Source organism: Sus scrofa, chromosome 9 (assembly GCF_054392235.1).
Source record: "Sus scrofa isolate SSC_HxYL_T2T_F1_AM1 chromosome 9, Sscrofa_HxYL_maternal_Yorkshire_Landrace_v2.0, whole genome shotgun sequence".
NCBI lineage: Eukaryota > Metazoa > Chordata > Mammalia > Artiodactyla > Suidae > Sus > Sus scrofa.
This window is the reverse complement of record NC_139391.1, coordinates 139,590,336-139,609,917: the sequence shown is the minus strand read 5'-3', so window position 1 is coordinate 139,609,917 and position 19,582 is coordinate 139,590,336. Positions and strand designations below refer to the sequence as shown.

The window sequence follows — 19,582 nt, the reverse complement described above, 5'->3', positions numbered from 1 at the left end:
GGGCTCCCGGGCTGGCTGCCAAAAACCTATTTAACCCATAGGATAGATTAGGTACTGTGCATTTGCCATGAAAAATAGTAGGAAACAATACTCTTGCAAAGCTAGTAATTAAAAGAGAAATATAGCAGTGCTGAATACAATAGGTAAAATTTTTTATCTGGAATATTGAAGTTTTAGGAAAAATGATTAGAAAAGGGTGAGAAAGTAGAGAGAGCCTTATGGACAAGCCTAAATGGAATTTTGGAGTATTTTCAAGGGTTCTGGAAGTTGATGGGACTGAGTCTTTATTTGATCTAATTTCTGTGCAAAACTCAGGGTTGTTTACCCCCCTTCTTGATCGCTGCGTAAGGAGGCCACCGCTTCCTGGTTTCAATTAAGTCATTAGTTTGTTCACGAATGTAACGGAAAGAGGGAGTAAAGGAATCCTTTGGCAAGAGTTAGAGAGAGAAAGAAAAAAAAAAACAGCGTAGATCTGGACGAGGGTGTATGCCTTCATGGGAACAAGATTGCTTGGGCTGAAATGCTCTGAGTCTTGAGTGGTGATGGAAGAGGAGGAGGGCAGGATGGAGCAGTGGGTGCCCAGGCTCTGCAGAGCAGCGCAGAGGGGGACATGTGCAGTTCCCCCTTCTCGTCACCAGGAGGCGCTGTTGTCCTGTTCGCAAGAGGCTGGGGGTGGGTGCGGGGGAGGGGATACCAACCTCAAGGAATCAGTAGGGCACACAGACAGGAGGGAGGGAGTGTGGTGGACGTTTCCAAGTTGGGTGTTACTCCTGCAAACCAACAAATGCCCTAAGATCCAGAGGAGGTGTGCGGCAGTGGGGGAACCAGAGGGACGGGGAGCCTGGCACCGGCCCTGCGAGGTGGGCATAGTGGGATCCGCAGGAAGACAGGGGGCAGGTCAGCGAGAGCAAAGCTCCTGAGGCCAGAGGGGCCTGGTGTGTTCAGGGCAGGGAAGTAACTCAAGGGTGCTGCTTTGTGACATAGAGCAGCACAAATGGGGGTGTTAGGAGGGTGACGTTTGGGGGAGGGGAAGAGGGAGCAAGACAATGGGTTCTTTTTACAAAAAATAAAAGCCTTTGATTTTGAAATAATTTCAGACTTAGCGAAGAGTTACAAAGAGAGTCTACAGTTCCGTGTGGACTCTACCCACCTCCCGCTAATATGACCACCTTCAGTGATCACCGTATGTTGACAGGTACAAAACTAGTGAGTAAACAATAGACCTTATTCTCATTTCCCCCATTTTCCCATGAATGTCCTTTTTCAGTTCCAGGATCCCACTGGGGAAAGCTCTACTCCAATCTCTGACTGCTTCTCAGCTTCCCCTTACTTTTCATAAGTACCTTTACCCGCTCTGGGTAACTGCTCACGAGGAGGCTCTCTTGAAAAGTCACTATTCCCCCTTTCTGCCCTCTGTTTCTTAGAAGGGCTCACCACATCTAACCCACAGTCAGGAGGGTGGAAAGTTAGCTCTACCTTCTGGAGGAGAGTCACAAAGAGTTTAGGGACTTGCGCTGAAACCACCAGGTAGTCATTACATGCTTGGGGGGAGATGCTTTGTTTTTATTTTGTTTTTAAATTTTTTAAAAATTATAGTTGATTTACAATGTTGTGTCAATTGCACAGCAAAGTGACCCAATCACTCACACACACACACACACACACACATTCCTCATACTATCTTCCATCATGTCCTGTCCCAAGAGACTGGATATAGTTTCCTATGCTGTGCAGCAGGGCCTCATTATCCACTCTAAATGTAATACTTGGCATCTACTAACCCCAGACTCCCCATCCACCCCACTCCCTCCCCATCCCCTGCCCCCTTGGCAACCACAAGTCTGTCCTCTATGTTTGAGTGTGTTTCTGTTCTGCAGATAATTTGCACCATAATTTAGATACCACATCTAAATGATGTCATATGGTATTTGTCTTTCTCTTTCTGACTTGACTTCACTTAGTGTGAGAATGTCTAGTTGCATCCATGTTGCTGCAAATGGCATTCACTGGCTGTTTGTATGGCTGAGTAGCATTCCATTGTGTATGTGCACCACATCTTCTTAGTCCATTCATCTGTCGATGGACATTTAGGTTGTGTCCAAGTCTTAGTTATTGTGAACAGTGCTGCAGTGAACGAATGGGTGCATGTGCCTTTTTGAATTGTAGTTTTGTATGGATATATGCCCGGGAGTGGGATTGCTGGGTCGTATGGTGGTTCCATATTTAGTTTTCTGAGGAACCTCCATACTGTTTTCCATCGTGGTTGTACCAGATGCATTTTGGGGGGGGAGATGCTTTGAAGCTGTGCTGATGTCCTATTTGGAGGAATTCATTATTGGGTTAGTTGACTTTGCCGTGGTTTTGGTGCGGAGGACATAACTGAGAGAGAGAGAGACACAGGATGAGATGTGGGAGCCCCAGGACCAGGGATTTGTGAGTGAGAGCCAGAGAGGTTCATTCTTTTGCCTGTGGTCAGTCACCCAGCACCTTGTTGCCAGAGCAGGACTAGTTGAGTGTTGAGACCCTGGGCAGGGCCCCTGCAGACATGGTCCTGGTGGGGGCAGGGGAAGCGGTGGGGGTGTGGGTGTAGGAGGAGAAAGATGCCATTAGCATGGGCTTCTAGTAGTGGATTCTTGGCATCTTCTGCAGGGGAGGGCTTGGGGACCCAGCTGTGGGAATTCAGTCTGCCTTGTCCCTCCTCCTTCCCTGTGTCGGCCTGGACTAACAGGCATGGAGGAGATGCCCTCCAGCTTCCTTGAGGGTCTTACTTCTGGGCTGTGTCAGGAGCCTCGTTCCCAGCCCACTCGGGACTGTCCGCAGCTTTCTGCGTGGGGCCATAGCCTGACAAAGCCCAGCTTGCTGGTCCACTGTCTGGTCCACTGAGTGGTGGTCTGTTCTCTTTTTTCTTCATTTTTTCATGTTATGGCCACACCTGCAGCATATGGAAGTTCTCTGGCTAGGGGTCGGATTGGAGCTGCAGCTGAGGCCACAGCCATGGCAACACTGAATCTGAGTCCCATCCGTGACCTACGCTGCAGCTTGAGGCCGCACCAGATCCTTAACCCACTGAGTGAGGCCAGGAATTAAACCCACATCCTCACAGAGACAATGTCAGGCTTTTAACCCACTGAGCCACAGCAGGAACTCCCTGGAGGTCTGTTCTTGCTCAAGCACCTCTCTTCCTCTTTCCCCACGGAATTCGGGCGTCGGTCTCCCGTGGCACACTCTAGCTCTGCCCACGTGTGAGCAGCAGCAAAGCACGGCTGTAGGAGATGATGTCTCAGTGTCGAGACCTTAGGGCTTGCCCCTTCCATTTTCCCTTCCACATCTCAGCTTTACAGACAGTTGCCTGAATTGGGAGCTGTCTGTGTCTGCAGAACTGGGGACTGGCTTGGCTGCAGGGCTGTCTAGGACCTCCTTCCTCTACTCAGAGTCCTCTGTGCCACCATCCGGTCTTTGAGAGACAGACTGGCTCGGGGATGGAAAGGGCATGATCCTAAAACATCTCCTACAGTTGAGCTTTAGCTTGGCTCCTCATGTCCTATCTTGAATCACGTGTTGCCTTAGGTACACAGCTGGTGCTTACTGTGTGTGTGTGTGTGTGTGTGTGTGTGTGTGACAGAGAGAGAGAGAGAGGGAGGGATATTAATTGCAATGCACATTGTCTCTTTCAGCATCTCCAGCCTGTCTTTGATTTATTTGATTCCAACCCATGTGGACCTGGCTTCATCTCACTCCTTCCAAAAAGCCTTCCTAGATTTACTTTACGTCAACTGAATTTTCCTCTGGCTAATTTGACCTCGGCTCTAGGCTGTCTGGGTTACTGAGTAGTTTCAAATGTGGACCTTCAGGCTCCCCATCCAAAGTGTAAGCTCCTTGAGGGGCTCTCCTGCCTCCCTAAGTCTGTATGATTGACAGACGGACTGGAGGGTAGAACAGAAAGAATTTTAAAAATCGCACACGGTCCCCCGCGACGAGGAACTCATTTTGTCCTTTGGAGCAGCTGAGGATCTGGATCAAAGCTCCAAGGATGTAGGCTGTCCCGTGTGTGGGTCAGAGGAGGCGTCAGGGCGCAGGCGGGGAAAATGCCTCATTCTCACCCTGTGGTCTGGCCTCTGTGGGGCAGCGTCTCCATTGCTCAAAAGAAATTAGCAGGAGGCAGAATTACTCTTCCTCAAAGGGGTTCAAAGAATCCTCCCTGCCCTGAGGCAACGCCCCCTCTACCCAGTCCCTGCAGAGCGAAGGCCCTGGTGCCCGGAATACGGACTCCGTGGACAGGGAGCCCCCATCTGTCGGGAGGGGGAACGGTGCACAGGTTCCACCTAGGGCTTTTATTTTTTTCCTTGCCTCTTTGTTTGCATTCAGTCAGGAGGTGACACATTCTAGAACATAACCTCCCTTCCCCATTCCAGGAATCTAATTGTTATTTCTGTGTTTGCGAAAGATAAAGGATTAGCAAGAATGCCTTGCATTAAGGCGCCATTTGTAAATGCTTTATAATTATTTATGAAATTATCCTGCATTTTATAGCATGGGAGATAATAACTTAAATTGATGTATGAGACATGCATAATCATTATTTTAATAATATTAAATGCACCTCTGTAGAATAATCATTGCATAAATATGAAGAAAGCGTTCAGAAGTGGCACCTTAATTTAAGACATTACAGGATTCGAGACAGCCAGATCCACGACCCTTTTTCTTGAAGACAGATGGAGTTTCTTATCTCGCTGCAGTGTTCCTCTTACTTGAGGTGAAAATGAATTCTTAAATTAAAAAAAAATATTATCGAGGTAATTTTGGCAACGTGATGAAGCAATGGGAGGGGAGATAAGAAGCAGAATTTCCAGGGACCAGAACAAATTGGACAAACCTTATCTTTGCTCGCCCGGGTCCTCCCCACGCCTAGGGTACTGGGAGAGCCGTCTGGTCTCCCGGCGAGCTCTGGGGAGGAGTTAAGACCTGACGGATGGTGGAGGCTGGTACATTCGTCTCCTCTGCCAGGGCTTTGGGGCTGTTTGGAGCAAGGGAAGCCCCAAAAGAGAATAGAAGATCCACTTTGCACAGCGGTAGGTCTTGGTAATGAGGTTGGAGGATCCAGGGGAGTGTAAAATGCGGCAGCTGGGGTGGGGAGGAAGAGGAGAGACGAGAAACATAATCACAATCTATTATTTATGTGAATCTAGTTATTTTTGATTGATTAATCAAAACACTTTTTTAGTTTATTTTTTCGCTAGGTTAGTGGGGCCGAGGCAGAAATGCCTGTCTCCCAGCAGTGCGACCCCGCAGCCGCCTGCTGTGGTGCCCTCTGCTGGTCACCGTCAGAATTTCAGCATCATTCCAAGAGGTAACCACCTGGCTGAGGAACTGAGGCCTCCCCAGGGTCTAGGCCCTGTGCTCCATGTTTTATAAATATCATCTTGTTCAACTTGCACGACACCCACTGGGTGAGAAAACTGAATCTCAGAGCTTAAAGGTAGACCCAATCTTTTTTTTTTTTTTTTTTTTTTTTTTTTTTGCTTTTTAGGGCCACACCCTTAGCATATGGGGGTTCCCAGGCTAGGGGTCAAATCCGAGCTGTAGCTGCCGGCCTACACCACAGCCACAGCCATGCAGGATTCAGGCAGGGTCTGCAACGTACACCTCAGCTCACAGCAACGTCAGATCCTTAATCCACTGAGCGAGGCCAGGGATCGAACCTGCGTCCTTGTGGATGCTAGTCAGATTCCTTAGCCGCTAAGCCACAATGGGAACTCCTAGACCTAAGCTCTTAGTTGCTGGACTTTATGGAGCCAGCCATGAGGCTAGAAAGCTGACCTTTGGTCAGTGACCCTGTTATCCAGCCCCAGGCTCAGGAATGGATGCAAATCTATTCTGCATTGAAAGGCTATACTCCAGAGTCTTAAAGATTCATCTGGAAGTGCATCTTAGTTTCTAACTTAAATCCAGCAATATCTCGAGTGAATTTTTTTAGGGTAGAATAAATCCTTGAAATATGTATTATTTATTCTACAAACTAATTATGGCCCCTGTGTGCTCAAATATTAGTAGTCATGCTGGTTCTTCTTTTGCTCTCATATCTCATACCCAGTTCTCATCAGGAAGATCTATCAGCTTCTCTTCCAAAATATATGCCGGCCCCAGCTTCTTTTTACCACGCCCCCTATTCCCGTCTTGGTCTAAGGCCCTGTCAGGGTTTGAGTTACTGTGACAGCCTCCGAGCTGGTCTTCCACAGCAGCTGGAGTGACCCCAGAAGACTATAAATTGGACGGTGTCCTGCCTCTGTCTCCTCCAGATAGAAGCCAAGTCGCCCCCCCATGACCTGGCGAACCCTACACCATCCAGCCCTCTGATGCCGTTTGCCACCCCTTCCCCCCCCTTTCCCTTTCTTGCTCTACTCAAGCCCCAAGGGCCTCCATGGAACTCCTTGAATGTGCGGCCAAGCTGTGCCTCTGAGCCTTTGCACTGGCTGATCCCTCTATCTGGAATGCCTTTCCCTCAGAAAACCTTGCAGCTTGCTCCCTCCTCTCCTTCAAACTCGTGCCCAAATGCCTCCTTCTCAAATGAGTCCTACCCTGTCACCCTATGTAAAATTACAACCTCCACCCCTCATCGTCCGTCTTCCTTCTCTCTTTTATTATTCTCCTCCCCAGCGCTTATCATTTTCTAGAACTTACATCATGTGCTTACTTAGCATGTTTGTTGTTTGTCTCCTCGCCCAGAAGCAAGCTCCCAGAGGGCAAAGCTTTCCTTGGCTTGATACACGGCTTGCTCCCCAGCAACCTGGAAACACGCCCCATGCCTCGGTAGGTACTTGCTCGTTAAAGGCGCAGTGTTGCTCCCTTGTCCCCAGGTGATGGCAGGCAGGGGGACCAACTGTCCTGGTCTGCCCAGGACTGACCTGGTTTGGGCGCTTAAAGTCCAGCATCTTGGAAAACCCTCCCATCCTGGCAAAAGGGGATGGATGGTCACGGGTGAAGAGTGTCGGGAGCAGGGGACAGCCCCCGCCCCCCACCGCGTGCCTGAGGCTGTCGCCCCAGCCTGGGCATCAGGAGGAGTCTACATCAGCACGGGATGGAGAATGGCACCATCTCAGAAAAAGCCTTTTGAGTTATGGAAATTGCAGCTTATTATGAAGGAGAAAGTGAGTTTCTATTTCCCTGTAAGTGGCACAGGAGTAGAAAAATGATTGTGTAATGATGTTTCAGTGGAACGATTATTTTCCCGAGACGGAACGACATGAAGTATCACTTTGATTACGCCCTGCCTCCTGATCCTGCCCCTCCGGCAGAGTTTAGTGGCCAATAAATCTTCCCGGAGCCTCCCTGACCTGTGGCTGCTCCCTCCACAGGGACTCCCCGCTGCCCGGTCCTCCCCGGCCCGGCTGACCCCTGCTTCTCCCAACTGTGCTTTAGGAGGATTAATCTGGGCCAGAGCTACGGTCGGAGGTGAAAGGAGACGGGGGCAGAGAGCGGGGGGCCGGTGGGGGCCCCGGGGGTGACCTTGAACCAGAGAGGCAGGCCTGCGTGGCACTGGGCAGGGGCTGCAGTGGAAAGACGGAGGGAGACATAGGGATCAGGACGCGACTGGAGAGGCAGCTCCGTGGGCTTGTTGGGGGTGACGGCAGAGGAGACGGATCCCTCAGAGGGTGAGGACGGGTCTGAAAAGCAGAAAAGCATAGCCGGGTTCACCCGCGCTGCGCGCCGAGGGGCCTTCCTCTTGCCCTGCGTGATTAAATCTCTGTATATACCGGGTTGTTTGTCCCTGGAGGCCATTTGAACCTGCTGCGGCAGCCGTAGCAAAGCCCCACAGGCTGGGTGGCTTTGACAATAGAATTTTTTTTTAGTACAGCATAGGTGGTTTTGCATGTTGTGTCAATTTCTGCTGCTCAGCAAAGTGACCCAGTCATGCATCTACATACGTCCCTTTTCTCATGACAATAGACATTTTTTTTCCAGCCTTCCATGGAAGCTGGAAGTCTGAGACCAAGGTGCTGGCTGCCAGGGTTTCTGGGAGAGCTCTCTTCCTGGCCTCCAGCCGGCCGCGCTGCCTCCTCACCAGGAAGAGAGACAGAAAGAGGTCTGGGGTCCTCCCTCTCATATAAAGACACCAGCTCTCTCAGATTTAAGCCCCCCACCGACCTCATTTTACCTTTATCACCTCCTCCCAGGCCCTGTGTCCAATCCCTTGGGCTTCAGGGACACAGGTATTCATCCCATCACACGCCCGATTGGAACTGGGTCTTCCTCTTGGACCCCAGAGAGGCAGTCCGGCAAAAGCTTGCTTGTAGCCAGAGGAGTATAGCCCATCCCCAGTCTCTCCCGAGAATTTTGCTTTGAGATTTTCAATGCTTAGAATCAGAATCACCAGCACAGGGATCTAAACCAGTGTTTTTCAGAGTTCCCGTTGTGGTTCAGTGGAAACTAACCTGACTAGTATCCATGAGGATGGGGGTTTGATCCCTGGCCCTCCTCAGTGGGTTAAGGATCCGGCATTGCCCTGAGCTGTAGGGCGCAGACGTGGCTCAGATCTGGCAGTGCTGTGCCTGTGGTACAGGCCTGCACATGTAGCTCCAATTCGACCCCTAGCCTTGGAACGTCCATGTGCTGTAGCTGCAGCCCTAAAAAAACAAAATATCAATCAATCAATTGATCAGTGGCTGTCAAAGTGTGGTCCCAGGACCAGCATATCATCTCCTGGGAACTAGTCAGAAATGCAAATCCTCAGGCCTCACCCCTGCCCCCTGACTCAGGGACTCCAGGCGTCCGTGTTTCGACAGACTCCCCGCCGCCACCCAGGGGAAACCCATTGCAGGTAGAGTTTAAGAATAATTGTGAATAAATGAAAGTCTCTCCCGAGAATTTCGCTTAGAGATTTTCGATGCTTAGAATCAGAATCACCAGCACAGGGATCTATGTACAATCGTTTGTGATAAAACATGATAGAAGATAATATGAGAAAAAGCACGTGTGTGTGTGTATATACATGTATATATGACTGGAGTGCTTTGTTGCACAGTAGGAATTGACGAAACTTTATAAATCAACTATAATAATTAAAAACAAACAAAGAAAAAACAATCAGAATCACCCGGAGAGCTTATAACAACACCGATTGTCCGGCCCATTGGTGGGGGTTTTGACCCGGGGGCCTGAGCTGAGGCTCCAGGGTCTGTATGTCTAATAAGCTCCCAGGGAGGCTGATGCTGCTGGCTCCGGAGCCACGGCCCTGGACACGCTCCTGGAAAGGCACTCACAACCACGGACTGAGTTTCAGAGTGCTCTCTGTCCCCTTCTCTCCGCCACACTTGACAGGGCCTTGCTTCCAGACCTGATGTTGCCTTGGGCCGCCACTTAGTCCCCAGCGTCCCGCACTGGGGGCCGCACTGGGGGCTGGGTGCCTGCCACTCCCAGGCCAGAGCTCTGCCCAAGCACCTGCTGGCTCTCAATTCAGGCTCAAACTGGAGTGGGGAATAGGCCTGCCTAACCCGAGCCTGCGAGCTGGGTTTTGTCCCTGACCAGGCCTCTTTCGCCACTTCTATTTCAGGACCTGCATGGTGCCTGAGCCAGCATCTGATCTGGGGATGGGGCCTGGCCTTACCTGTGCTTTGACCACTTTCCCTTCTGCCCAGACCTCACACATCACTGGGTCCTTGTTTTAATTTCTGCTCCTGAACCCGGTGCTCCAGCCAGGGCCCTCCTACCGACAGCCAGGCTCCACTGATCCCTTCCTCCTGCTTCTGCAGTATTCTGGATTTGACCTACTGGGAAGGGACTCCCAGCCACTGGGTGTCCACTTGAGTGTCCTGAGTGTCCAGGCCACCAACTGCTGCCATTCCCTCCACACACCCCTGTGTCCACCCAGTACCAGCATCAGCACCAGATCTCACAGGGCTGGTCCACCCTTGTGGGCCACCCAGGCCCTGAGCCCTCCTGCCTCTTAGCCTGCCCACCCAGCTGCAGTCCTTCTTCCAGGCTGGACCAGGTCCGGGGACATGACGGGTCCCAGTTGTCACAGGTTGTCATATGCCAGGACATGGTCCAGCCTGGAGGAAGTGATGCTGACACATGGGTCTGCAGCATTGCTCAACCGCATGTTGCTCGGCCATCGAGGGAGAGGCTGTGCTGTTGGCTGGGCTCCCAGGTCCCTAGGATGAGGGACAGGTGCTAGGGCTTTATCGCCTTGTGACCAATTCTAAGGGTCCTTCAGCAATTGCTGGCTGGGAAGGAGAGGAATGAAGAAGGCTGTGGGTTTTGTCCTAATTTGTTTGGTTTGGGGCTGGACCCCAGGCGCGGGAACCACAGTAATTAGCCCAGCTGCAGAATTGGGCAAACTTAGCACATGGCTGTCATTGCTCCAAGGGGTTGGGCTGGCACCGGAGTCACTGGCTCCCACGAGGGCTTTTGTCAGCTGGGAACAGGGGGCTGTGATTACAGCCCGCAGATGTGGAGGGGCTTTCGGTTCCCAGCCTCCCCTCCTCATCCCCTCTCCCTCCCCTTTTGGCTTTTGGAGCTGCCCCATTGCTGAGTCTGGGGGGGGAGGGTTGGGGAGCCCTGGGATTGGAAGGGCAGAAGCGAGGACGCAGCCAGGTCTCTGACCGGCGCGGAGGCTCATGTGATGGGGAGGTTGGGGTCTGGTGCTCACTGGGCAGGGAGAGCAGAGAGGAGCCATAAGCAAATGGAAGAGTGCATAGGCCCAGGGCTCTGGGGACAGAGCATCTGCAATTTGGCAAGCCAACCAGAAAATTACAAAGATGGTTCAATATGCAGGCAGGGGCTCTGGGTGGGAGAAGGATGGGCAAGAGTCACAGAAGTGAGGGGACACTGGGCTACCGAGAGGGGATCTGTGACAGCCTCTGACTGGGCCAGGGCCTCTTCCCATCAGCCTCACCCGGACATGCATTCCAAGGCCCCCCACGGAGCTACAGGCTGTGCTGGAGCTAGGCACTGGTGCACATCCCGCAGCTTGTGGGGTCTCCGTGGCCTCTGGGGGAGACTTCCCCACCCTGGCTTTCCTTCTGTCCTTCTCAAGCTCTACTCAAGATGCCCCGTCCTCAGCCTACCTGCCCGGACAGGTAAGCACCTTCAGTCACTGGACCTCTGCGTGCTGCAGTGTCCAGAACCTGTGCCGTTTTGCTGCCTCTGCTTCTTTGCTTTTAATTGTAGGAGGAGGTAACAGCAGCAGAGATTCAAGGCAGAACTTGGGGAGACGCCCATCAAAGCAGGTGAGGATGGGGAAAAAGGACCGAGGGTGGGCCCATCGGTCCGTTCCAGAACTCCCACTGGACTGTCAAACGGGGTTGAGCGGACAGCTGAGCCCTGGAGCCTGGGGACGAGATGTTCCATCCTCTGAGCAGACTGAGGCCGGATGTCGGCTTGGAGCCGACGCCGCACCAGCTCCAGCTCCCTTCCTTGGCTGCAGGGTCTTCTTTGGAGTGAGGGTCGGCCCTCTCGGCGCCTCAGGGAGCGCAGGGCCCTTCGGAGGCAAGTGGTGTGGGGGCCTCTCCCATGTGGGGGGCTCTGTTAGACCTCCTTCCTTCCTCTTCTCGTTGGCGGCGAGGCTGGAGGGTGTGCTTTTTCCAGACCCTTCTCTCTCACGAGTCTGAACAGTCAGAGGAAGCGGCAGGGAGAGGATGAACCATCCGAGCCCTGAGAGCTGGTGGGAACCGAGCGAGACCGCGAGAGAAGTGGCCGTGAGAGCTGAACCCTGGGCTCCTGGGCTGAGGTTTGGGGAGAGGAGGGTTTGCAGGGTGGGTTCCCTCAGGCTGGGTCCACGCTGGAGAAAGGCAGACTGTGTGCTGCTGGGGGGCCTCAGCGTCCGTGGACGCCCAGCTTCATCCTCACCGGCTGCCCTGTCCCCTCTGAGCCCCACTGCGCAGCTCCATCCATTCCCCCTCCGCGGTATCTCGTTTGCTCTTCTTCATGGCCTCTGGGCCTGGAACTTAGGAGAAACTCAAGTTGATGTATGGAATTTCTCTTTTTCTTTTTTAGGGCCGCACCCATGGCATATGGATGTTCCCTGGCTAGAGGTCAGTCAGAGCTGGAGCTGCAGGCTGCACCACAGCTCACGGCAATGCCGGATCCTTAACCCCTGAAAGAGACCAGGGATTGAACCTGCGTCCTCACGGACACTATGTTGGCTTCTTAATCTGCTGAGCCCAGCCGGAGCTCTGGTGAACTCAATTTAGCCAAGAGGAAGATGGGGCTGCTGGGCCTGGAGCACACGGGGCCCTCCTGCCATCCCACCTGTGGGCTCTTCCCTCTCCCTTCTTTCTCATCTCACATCCTCTCCTCTCTCCATGTTCTACTGCTGTCATTTTCCTTTCCTCGTTTTTCCCGTTTCCTCTCCACAGACGTGGGCTGGTCCCCGGTTGTTGTGAGCGTACAGGTGGATGCATCTGTAGCAGGTCCTCCCCAAACACCCAGTGTCAGCATGGAGATATGTGGCCAGGGTCCCCCCACGCCCCCGTGTCATGCACCTTCCCAGACGGCCTGTTCGTGTCTCTCTCCAGGCATCTGAGTCGGCCTGCGTTCGGACAGGCGGGGCTGGACCAGGATGTGACTAGGTCGTGCCACTCTGACTACACATCACCTACTGTTCTCACTCCACCTGCTGGTGCTTGACATGCCTTTTAAAAAAGTAGAACAAACTGCATTTTCCTAATGTGACTGACTTGATATTGGAGCACTGTTCCCAGACGATTTATCAATCAAGGTAGCCCTTGAGAAAGTACAGACAGTGAGAGATTGGTGCCTTTTATTTAAGAGACTGATTTGAAACACAGAAAATAACTGTGGAGAAATTTTTGAAAAGGAGGGATCAGTCGGATGGCAAGAATAAACAAGTGTCAGGATGTCACCAGTGATTTGGTCAAAGAGTCAGCTTCTAGAAAATATCTGAAAACAGTGTATAGGTACCCGAATGGTCTGTGTCTTTTATTTCAGCATCTGCTGCCAAGGAAAAAAACCAGTGAAGATAATGAATGGGCCAGAAATTCTTCAAGATTCCCCTCCATTGAAGAAGTTGTTTATCCTACATACTGGTTTCCAGCCTGTGATGGGCCTTTAAGTGAACCTGGCTCACCCACACGTGCAGTCAGTCCCGCCTTTGGAACTAAAAAAGCAACCCCAGGGTAGTAGGTGGCCTTTAAGATGGCTTCCAGTGACCCCTGCCTCTTGGTATTTGCTCAGTTGTATAATCCCTTCCCCTTTAGTGTAAGCTGGTCTTACTGATTTGCTTCTAATGAATAGAATATGAGAGAAGTTTTGGCATGCCGCTTCCAAGATTGGGTTATAAAAAGACTGTGGCTTCCATGTTGGGTACTGCTCTCTCTCTCAATATCTCCCTCACTTTCTGTTCTTATCTCTCTTTCTTTCAGAGTTACTGGCTCCCATGCAGTGAGGACCTTTAGACTGCCTATGGAGAGGCCTTTCAGATGCCTACAACCACACGAGTAAGGATAGAAATAGATCCTGCTCCACCTCTGATCAAGCCTTTAGAGGAGGCCTCAACTCTGGCCTTCAGCTTGACTTCAACCTGAGAAGACTGAACCACAGGCATCCAGCTAAGACACATTCAGATTCTTGATCCATAGATGCTGTGAGATAATAAATGTTTTGTTGGTTTGGGTCACGAAAAAAAGTTTGGGGATAATTTCTCACACGGCAACAGATAGCTAATACACCCTGATATCGTCAATACTTGATCTCTGGGACTTCTTCCAACCCCTTCCATTCACCACTGTCTCTACTTACTCTTCTCTAACTTCCCATTTCTATCTCCCAGCCCCTAGCCTCTTGCTTTGACTCCATCCTTACCTCCTTCTGCAGCTGCTTGGATTGATGGTCAGGTCTTAGCCTTATCATGTGGCTTTGACCTTGGTACCTCTCCAGGTACCATGTTTACAGTTCACCTCTTGATATCACAGCTTCTAAGCTTGTGTAAGACATTGCCACTCTGAACTCTATGCTGGCCAGGTTTGCCTCTCATCCACCGCAGGTCTACTCAGAAGCAGGGGCAGGAAACCAGCTGACTTGCTAGTGCAGGAGAGCTGAACCAGACTCGCTGGAAACATTCTCACTAAAAGCTGAAACAACCTCCTTATCATGAGAAAATCCATTGCATTGTAGCCCTTCCCCTTCTCTCAGCAGTCCTATCAATCTGGACTTTCCTGCGTCTGTGAGCTGATGAATGGCAAATGGTTGGCCCATTACTTTGTAAAAACAAGATGTTGTTTTCAGATATTTTTCTTTCCCCCTCTACCTCCCACTCCCATCTCACTTAAAAGCTCTTATTCTTTAAGTCTAGTCAGCATTTCATTCATTATTATCATTATTTTTGGAATTTAGACATTCACATGATCAAGTCTAGGTTCCATTATGGGGCTCTGGTGACTTAGGATAAATATTCTCTGAGACTGAGAGAGTATTTGGCTGTGTTTTCTCGGTTGCCCTATTCTCATGATAGTTCTGGCCTCAGAGTAAAGCAAAGGCCACCCTAAGGTGGGGCATAGAACTGGAATTTGATTCATGGTTGCCGTGATTCTGACGTCTCGAATTAAATTCAGTGTGAGTCTGGGGGAAATTGGACCTGACATGCCTCATCTCTTGTCACCAAGGACAGGATATCCTGACAGAAGACCTGCTCGGCAAGGGGAAGCGAGTGCCTTGCCTGTAGGAGATGCATGCTGTGTTTGCTGCAATGATGAAGACAGTTGTGGCCGAGCACTGAGGCCACCCACCTGTTTCCCCTGGAGGATCTCGCCTGGGATCCCCCTGCAGTCCTTGTCTATGACCTGGTAATTCCCAAAGCATTATCTCCAGGCCATTCCCTCTCTTGAGCTCCAGACCCAGGTTTCCAGCAACTCACTAGACAACTGCCCTTGAATGTCCATCAGGAACTGAAAGTTCTTCACGCACCAAATTGAACTTTTTTAAAAAATTGAAGTATAGGTGATTTACAATGTTGTGTTACTTTCTGTTGTACAGCAAAATGACTCAGTTATTTATATATTCATATATATTCCTTTCAAGATTCTTTTTCGTGGGAGTTCCCATAGTGGCTCAGTGGTAACAAACTCGACTAGTACCCATGAGGATGCCGGTTCGATCCCTGGCCTCGCCCAGTGGGTTAAGGATTTGGTGTCGCCCTGAGCTGAGGTGTAAGTTGCAGACTCGGCTCAGATCTGGAGTTGCTGTGGCTGTGGTGTAGGCTGGCAGCTGCAGCTCTGATTCGACCCCTAGCCTGGGAACTTCCATATGCCACAGGAGCGGCCCTCAGAAGCAAAAAGCAAAAAACAAAAAAACACAAAGATTCGTTCCCACTATGGGTTATTGTAAGATATTGACTATGATTCCCTGTGCTATGTAGTAGGTCCTTGTTATTTGTCTACTTTATATATAATGGTGTGTATCTGTTAATTCCAAACTCCTAATTTATCCCTACCCCTCTTTCCCCTTTGGGCACCATACGTTTGTTTTCTATGGCTGTGAGTCTGTTTCTGCTTTGTAAATAGTTTGTGTCATTTTTTAAAAGATTTTACATGTTATCATAGGATATTTATCTTTTTCCGATTTACTTCACTTAGTGTGAAAATCTCTAGATCTATCTATGCTGCTGAAAATGGCATGATTTCATTCTTTTTCATGGCTGAGCAATATTCCAGTGTGTGTGTGTGTGTGTGTGTGTGTGTGTGTGTGTGTGTGTACCCCCATCGTTTTTATCCAGTGCTCTGTTGATGGACATTTAAGTTGTTTCCGTGTCTTGGCTACTGTAAATAGTGCTGTTGAGAACAGAGGGGTGCAGGTGTCTCTTCAAACTAGAGTTTTCATCTCCCCCAGCTAGATGCCCAGGAGTAGGATTGCAGGGTCATATGGTAGCTCTATTTTTGGCTTTTAAGGGACCTCCATACTGTTCTCCAGAGCAGCTGCATCAGGGCACGTTCCCCCAAGCAGGGTGGGGGGTTCCTTTCTCTTCGCACCTTCTCTAGCACTTATTATTTGTGGTCCAAACTGAGCTTCTTGCTTACCTTGTACCCTAAGCTGCTGCTCATCCATCTTCCCTTTCCTGTCTTCCGGAATCCCTCCATTTGGTTCGAGCTGGAACCCTGGGGTGGAATGTGACTCTTCGTTTCTCCTTGGTACCCGGGCTTGGTCACTGAGCTGGTGGATTCTATGTCTTACATGTCTCTCGAATGGGGCCACTTCTCCCCACCTCCACTGTCACCCTCCTGCTCTCCTGCCTTGCTCCTCACTGACGCTTTGCTTCCGGTGGCCAGTCCATCTCCACCTTCCTGCCAGAGAGACGAGAACTTTCAGACCCCTCGAAGACTTTTTTCACCATTGGGTGAGCTGCCCCAGCTGCAAGTGTAGGCAGCGAGGCCTCCCTGACGGGACCTGGCCCTGCTTCCTGGTGCAGCCACATCATGTGTTCGTAAAAGGCATGAACTTCATGTTTTGGGCATAGTGAATGCTGGGTAGCTGCGCCCTCTGCCTTCGCGCACAGGGCTGCCTTGCCTGGGAATCTCCCGCCCACCCTCTTGGCTCACCGTGGGGCCTGGGTTTCTTCTCTCTGTCCTTCCAAACTCAGCTTAGCTGCCACCTCCCCTGAGACGTCTTCCTCAGCCCCTCAGGTCTGGGTTGGCAATTTCCTGGTGGGCTCTGAGAGTGTGCTGTGCTTACTCTGCCACTATAAATACCTGCTTGTCCCCCAAGAGCAGGGATGGCCATGGGTCCAGCGCCTCAGAGAGTGTCTGGCCCACAGGAGGGGATTTGTAAATGTGCGCCAGATCCACTGAGGGGGAGGCTTCCACCTTCTAGGTACCAGTGCACAGTAATAGCCTCCACCTTCCAGGTACCAGTACGTGGTAATAACTTCCACCTTCTAGGTGCTAATACGTAGCAATAACCTGCACCCACCCAGCAGGGAACTCTAGCGAGTACAGCGTGATGCGTCTTCGACTCGGGGTCCTGAGGCTGCTGCTTTGAACCCATGTCGCCTCTTATTAGGAGGCGTCACTGAACAGGACACCTCAGCTTGCTGGGTTGCAGAGGAGGAACCGTGACACACCCCAGGCAGGCCCCGCGTGAGGAGCAGGCAGTGCTGTGGAGGCCGAGGTGTCCGTCTCCGTCAGCGCCTGGCGAAGAGGGCCTGGTCCCTCTGCTCCCACGGCAGCCTGTGCCCAGGGCAATGAACCTGGGCTTTCAAGAGCAAGGCTGACAGGGCAGACTTGATAAGGGCCCTGGTTGTCAGCTATGATAATAAGAGTCTCATTTATTAATATAAAGGCCCGCTAATAGAGGCGGCACTTTTAATTAGCCAACACGGCCACGATGTTAATTTTTATCCAGAGTTATTTAAGTCCGAGAGCCTTCCTTCTCTCTTCTGTTAGCGCTTAGCTGGAGGGCGACTGAGACCATTTGTAATTGGATTTCTGTGCAGGACTTAATTATCAGGAGACAGTAAAGCCCCTGAAATGCGGCAGGTTCTACCCTGCTAACTGTTATTTTCCAGACACGCTCGGGCCAATGAATGCGCAGATCTATCCAAATTATAATTTTTAAACTTAACAAAGCTCTCCCTCTCCCGCCCCCCAGGGCTAAGAGGAATCCTCCGGGAGCACAGATTTGCGGGGAGGAGGGCGGCGAGGCCGAATGCCTCATTCCTGTAATCAAGTCTTTGGCTCCACGGGCCACCGGGCGGCTCCCGCAGGCCCCTGGGGATCACGGAAGAGTATTTCCTTCCCTTGGCCAAATGGCTTATTAATAGAATCGGCTTATTTATATCTCACCCAGAAAATCCCAGAGTGATACAGCAACGGAGAGATATCGAGCCAATTAGTGGTGGGGCTTGTTGTCGTGGGGAGGGATCTAGTTATTAATTTAGCGCCCTTCACCAGTGGCAGAATCGATTCAGAGGAAACCAGAAGGAAAAGAAGAAGAAGAAAGCCAAGGGTTTCAGACCATCTGGGAAAACTCAAAGAGACAAGGCTAAAGCATTTATGCCTCCAGGGATGCTGCCAACCGCAGGAAAGCAGGCGGCGAAGACCTGGTCAGGGGTCAGCTGGGTCTGGAGTGGGCATCAGCATTTACGGAGCGTCTAGAATGATCCCATGCGTGTACTTTAGTGCATTTGGTTCTCCCAACCACTCGGTCAAGTGGGCTTATTTCACCCATGTCACAGAAGAACATCTGCTGAATCCCCTTTGGAGAGACCGTGGCGGCCGAGATAGAGCCTGCCCTCCCGCCGCATACCTGGCTCAGATGGAGAGCTTCTCAAGGTCATCAGCCAGCCTCTGTCCTTGGTCTAGTAGGACTAAGACGGGGACCTGGCTGTGCCAGCACCAAAGCCTGGGGAGTCACTGTTCCTTCTCCAGGGGGCGGGTGGTATGGCCTCGGCAAAGCCCAGGACACGAGGGCCCACCTCCTTCTCACTGGGCAGTCTCGCGGGCCTGGAAGCGGTCTCCGTGAGGACAGTTTAGCGCAGGACCAGGAAGATGGGCCTCAGGGACAAGGGCGTGGGGGAGAAGTCTGGTGGTCCCACGAGCATGTGCGGCAGAGATGCTCAGGGGGGGCCAGTCTTTTTCAACATGGCGATCACCTGTAGAAATTGGGGGGCGGGTGGGTGGGAAACAATATATCGGAAAGACAATAAAGTGTACCTCTGATCCTGCTGTCTTGTTCAGATCGTATTGTAACATTATGAACAGTTTTCCAAGTCATTACATATACTAGGTGGGCATAATTTTATTATTATTATTATTATTTTTCTTATGGCCGCACCTGCAGCATTTGGAAGTTCTTGGGCCAGGGATTGAATGCGAGCCACAACTGTGACCAATGCTGGAGCTGCAGCAGTACTGGATCCTTTTAACTCCTTGCACCAGGCTGGGGCTGGAACCCGGGCCTCAGCAGGCACCTGAGCCCCTGCAGCCAGATTCTTACCCCATTTAGCCCGCCGTAGCAGGAACTCCCAATGGAGGCATCATTTTAAATGCTAGTACATTATTTCATCTTGTGGATATACTGTAATTTACTTTCCAAAATGTGGTGGATATTCAAAAACTTGGTGGATACTTCATTTGTTTCTGCTTATCATTATGAATAAAACAGAGGGATATATGTATGTGTTTGTTTTTTATTTTTTACTTGCCCGAGATCGAAGTGGAATTATTGCAACAAGGAGAGTAAATGTTTCAGGACTCTCGAGGTGTCCCTTATTGCTGAGCTGCCTTCTAGAACTATCAGGCACATTTCTACCATGCTAGCAGTGTGTGAGACGCCTATCATTTCATCGTCCCTTCATCAATACTCTTGAATTGACTTTTATGAGTATTTGCTAATTTGATAGGGCAAAAAATGTCTTCCATTGCCGTGTTTTCTTCACATATATCGACTGCTGGTGCGGTTTCACAGTCCTTTGTTTTTTAAACCGTGATTTGTACTTCTCCTGCAAATAGTCGATTCTTGTCCTTTGCCCGTCTTTCTTTGGGGGTGGGTGGTTTCTGTTACGTATGCATGCTATTTTATATTTTAAGGACATTAATTTTTTGATAGTTTTGTTGCGGACATTTTTCTCAGG

At 50.8% G+C, this 19,582-nt stretch overlaps 1 long non-coding RNA gene across 1 annotated transcript in view; it reads left to right on the top strand.

Annotated features, from left to right (window-relative positions):
• LOC102160111 (uncharacterized) overlaps positions 1-13,518 on the top strand; it is a 44,491-nt gene extending 30,973 nt beyond the window's left edge. Inside the window, exons 3-4 of the long non-coding RNA XR_014816628.1 lie at positions 11,170-11,228; positions 13,383-13,518. This is a non-coding gene — a long non-coding RNA (uncharacterized LOC102160111). The remainder of the gene's footprint in view (positions 1-11,169; positions 11,229-13,382) is intronic.
• Positions 13,519-19,582: the final 6,064 nt, after the last annotated feature.